The 4,686-nt window shown below is 38.6% G+C and overlaps 1 long non-coding RNA gene across 1 annotated transcript; it reads right to left on the bottom strand.

Moving 5' to 3' along the window:
- Window positions 1–80: 80 nt before the first annotated feature.
- LOC121912590 lies at window positions 81–3,832 on the bottom strand. Its single transcript, XR_006100116.1, has 3 exons — window positions 2,402–3,832; window positions 875–925; window positions 81–168 (listed from the first exon to the last, which is right to left on the bottom strand). It is a non-coding gene; the product is annotated as an uncharacterized LOC121912590 (long non-coding RNA).
- Between the last annotated feature and the right edge of the window lie 854 nt (window positions 3,833–4,686).

Genomic DNA, 4,686 nt, shown 5'->3' with positions numbered 1-4,686 from the left:
CACACACACACACACACGCACACGTACACACACACACACACGCACACGTTTATTTTGCTAATTAATAATAAGATGTTGGATGGAAAGGCAAAAACAAACCAGTTCCAGGAAAAAGCGTCTCACTGCAGTAAAGTGAAGCTCTCCTTTTCTGACACACGCGATGGATCCCTGAAACAAGAAACACATTTAACATTTAATAACTTTTAATAATTAGAGACCGAGCCCAAAAGACAGAGGACTACTGTAAAACAATAGAGTCCTCTGCCTAAGGGCGAGGACGTTAATGGTATCAGCTTCAAACTTTAATAGGTGACTTATGACACTATGCTGAAAAAAAGTTGTTAAAAACTCGCTGCCACGCTCTGCACGACGATCACACCATAACCTGCACCGACGTAAAAACACAGAAGAAGAAGGAAGGAGACACACGCAGGATAGAAGAACCTCATCAGTGTTTCCAGCTGTCAAACAAAAAGTAGCATAACAGCTTTATAATGTTTCCTAGCGAGAGAATATTAGCAAAAAGTTAAATACTTTGGACCAAAAGGTTTTCATCGGTGAAACGACGTGCTAGTAGGAGAACACCGAGGTCACAGGTGCAGAATATAAAACATGATGTTTCATCAGGCAGTCACAAGTTCATTTTGTATTTCGTGTTATTTCTGTATCGGTGAGCTCAGACTGAACATATTTGGGTTGGAGGTCAGTGTGTCAGATCAGGTGATTGGCCGACCAGGACCAGCTGACCATGTTCGTCCTGTCGGGTCGTTTTCAGGCTGAGTTCTGGAGTCTGGTCCTGGTGTCGGCGGATGATCCAAACAAGACATTTGTTTACAGGCAGTTCAGTGTGAAAAGGTGTTTTAAGGTTTCGTACCGCAGTCGAGCTGCTGTGTGAATTTCTCCGGGTCGCAGGTCAACGTGATCTCTGAAAAACACAGCAGACACCAAGCTGAGAGTCAAACAGTTCTGCTCATCACAACAACAAGGATTTTCTTCTCTTTTCTCTTCTGCTGATGTTTAGAGTGTGATATGTGTCCACACAGTCATTTAAAGTCTGTGTGAAGCTTCTATTCAGCTTCAGCAGTCTGAGTTAGTCATATCAAGTGGATATCTGACACATTTACAGTCTTTTTAGCATCAAATTCCCTCTTTGTGTTTCCTCGGACAGTGTTTCCCTGTTGAGCTGCAGGTGGAAGTATAGTAACAAAAAGAGGAACTTTGGCACTAAAAAGACTGTAACGTTGAAAGATATCTACTTGATTTGACTCGTTTGGACGCTGAAGCTTCATATTAGCTTCAGATAAACTTTTAAATACATTTTTTGCACAGAAGGAGGACTGTGGATTTTGTCCTCCATCACTTCCATTGTAAGGTCATTATGAAGGGATCTTCTAATGGTCAGTATGAACAGGAGCAATGATTACAGTAAGAAACACAGCTTTAATGTTCATTTGATGACTGACTGTTGGTTTAAGACACACTTGAAAACTGAAATCTGCCTTTTAAGGGAGATTTTCTTTTTACACAAATTGAATCTTTCCGGTACAAAAAGGTTAAAGCAGAAGCTTGATGCCACTCTCATGTCTTTCCAGTAAATACAAAGCCACAGCCAGCAGCCTGTTAGCTTAGCTTAGCATAAAGACGCAGCCATGGATGTATAAAGAGAGCTGGATACAGCGAGGCAGAGATGCGTTCATTCAGACATGGATCATGATCACAAGAGACTGGCCGACTCAGACGGCTGCTTCTGCTTCAGCTCTCTTGCTGTTCAGCCTTCTGAAATGTGATCAGACTGAACGGATCAACTTCTGATAGTGAAACGAGTCGTTTCGGGTTGTGACGTTCAAAAAATGATCCGCTGATTTACAATGTGAGTCTTTTTGGGCTCGATAGCATCATGTGACGTCGTCATTACGTGGTTTGGCCGCTAAGTCGAATTAGCTTCAAAGCCGGCGCCGTTCATGTATCCAGTTCTGTTTATACATCGATGGTCCCAGCTGGTTGCCTGGCAACCTCAGTGTGACACCAGACTCCAGGAAGTTACTGCTCCCAGCCAAGAAAGTGTTAATGAAGTAAAGTGTTGACTGAGTGTGATATCAACCTTCTTCATCTAACTCTACACAAGAAAGACAATAAGAGGATTTAATGTCTAAATGTTGCTTTAAGAGAAACTTAAACAGGTGTTGTGGATAAATACAGTAAAAATGTTGCTGTTCAGTGACTTTGAATGAACCAACGAGGAGAGTAAGTCTTGTTTAAACCTGAATGACTTTAATAGTAATAACATGAGATCAGTGTGAAATGGTTTTTCAGCGTTGAACCATCTGAGGCAGATTTCCTGTCAGCTGACATGTTGACAGTTTTAAAGCAAACAGGCTTTAAAGTGAGAATATTTATCTACCTTGTGTGGTCAGCAGACTGCAGCAGAACACTGTCAACACTGAAACACAGAAACATCATCAGAGTCACCGCAGGAAACAGGAAACACAGCGTGATTTACACCTACATGAAGCACAGCGAGGAAACTAAAAATACACGAGTCTGACGCTGCAGAGAGGAAGGAAGGAAAGAAGGAAGGAAAGAAGGAAGGAAGGAAGGAAAGGAGGAAAGAAGGAAGCATTTAAGGACAAGAAGGAGGAGGCAGACGTCCCAACCCAAAGGAGGAAGTGATGGAGTGAATAAGGACGTAGTGAAGAAAAGCAACATGATGGAATAAGTGTGACACGTGCAGACGTCGGTGTTTCACCAGCAGACTGGTTTTAATAACTATACTGATTATAAATGTAAATTGAAAATGGATTCCCAGCCAAGTCAATCATTTAATCCTATTAACAGCAGAGTCATTATTCCTCACACAACTTTATTTAACATGATTCAACTTCAGCCGACCCTGCTGGAGGGAAACCTTTTACTGCCAGAATATATTATTTTATTCTTTAAATGTTGAGATTAAAGCTGCTGTAATTAATGCATCAGTTAAAGCATCTATAATTATGTTTCTGAGCTGTCAGTGTGTAATGTAAATAAATAAATAAACACAACTTGTGTTTACACTTTCATATTACATTAATAAACATTTATATCTGCTTACAGCTACATTATAATGTGTTATAAACCAGGTATTAACTGTTTATAACTGTATATAAGTAAAAACATCTGTTACTGTAACATGATCTGATCTCTAAAGAAAAATCACCTTGACAATTAAAACATAAAATGTTGTTAAACTGTTATTACTTTTCCACAACAAGTTTAGTTTTAGATTTTATAGAAATGAAGGAAAACCGATCGCTGCCTGACAGGAAGCAGGAATGTTGAATAAAACATGTTTTTTCTTCTAAGAATAAGGACTTTATATTTATTTCCTATTTTTTTTACAGTGTAGATTCTCTTGACAGTCAGAAAATGTGAACTTTTCCTTTAATGTGCTGAAACACAACAACAACAACAACGATCAGTTAAAGAAGCTGAGAACAGAAAGCGTTGATACTCACAGACGCTCGGCACAAACTTCATCCTCAAACTTCAAGTCTTCAAATATTTAAACTCATTTCAGTCTGTTTGACGGAGCCGTTATCACTGTATGCTAATGTAACACACACACACACACACTCAGTCCCTCCAGCTGTCAGGTGACTGATCAGCTGACTCGTCGGACCTTCGGGACGTTGGTTCAACACACATCACATCCTGCTGAATGTTCACTAGTTTTATTTATGTTGTGAGAACAAAACTCAGATCCAAACAACTTAACTCATTAAAATGAGGATGAAGAATCTGTTTAATGTTAATATTTGTCTTCATGTTTGGATCCAAACCAACAGTGAACTGATCTACTAACCAGTGTTGTGTTTGTATCAAAGCTGATATATCTGATTCCTCTGTTGTTGCACTGGGTCACATGATCCTTCATCATTCATCCTTCATCATGAAGAGTTTATTTAGAAACGGCTCCAAACACTCTAGTTAGCAGAGTTCTCTTATTAGTGACATTATCATTATTATTATTACATTAAGGACGCTACATACTAGGGATGTGCAGAGAGTCCAGTATTTGTATTTGTATTTGTTGAGGCAGCAAAATTATTTGTATTTTTATTTGAATAAAAGTGGAAAGAGACTTAAAAATCCTGTTTTTGTTTTTATTACGTTTTTTAATTTTAGAAAATTAAAGTGTTACAATAAGTGTTCATGAAGCGTGTGTCAGTAGTTCAGCTTTATCTCTGGGGAACACCCCCAACTCCAGGACTGATGTTGTAAAAGAAAACTGAATAACAGGTTATCATTTGATGTATTTCTTCAATATATCATACATGTTTCAGACAGTGTTTAAGTTCAGTTTAGTGTTAGTTTGTGTGTGCTGTGTCTATTCTAAACTTAGTTCTTTGCTGTGTAAGATGAGGCAGTTGTGTGTCTAACAGTTAAGTTTATTCTGTTATACCTTTACCTGAGCCAGTGATAAGATAAACTGTAGTTATGCAGATGTTTATGTGTAAAACTGATAAGCTTTAGAGGATAGTGTAGTTTGTCCTTAATTTAATATAGTAGTAATGTTATTTTGTGATGCTACTTGGTGCTTATGTACTGTCATATATGGTCGTGAAGAAAGTCTGTTCCTAGGTCAGCTGAACTTTTGACTTATGTTTCTATCTGAGGGTTGCTGACCTGTAAGGTTAGTAAACCAGT

This window comes from Thunnus maccoyii, chromosome 15 (assembly GCF_910596095.1).
Source record: "Thunnus maccoyii chromosome 15, fThuMac1.1, whole genome shotgun sequence".
NCBI lineage: Eukaryota > Metazoa > Chordata > Actinopteri > Scombriformes > Scombridae > Thunnus > Thunnus maccoyii.
The sequence above is the reverse complement of the archived record's forward strand: the minus strand, read 5'-3'. Positions and strand labels throughout refer to the sequence as shown.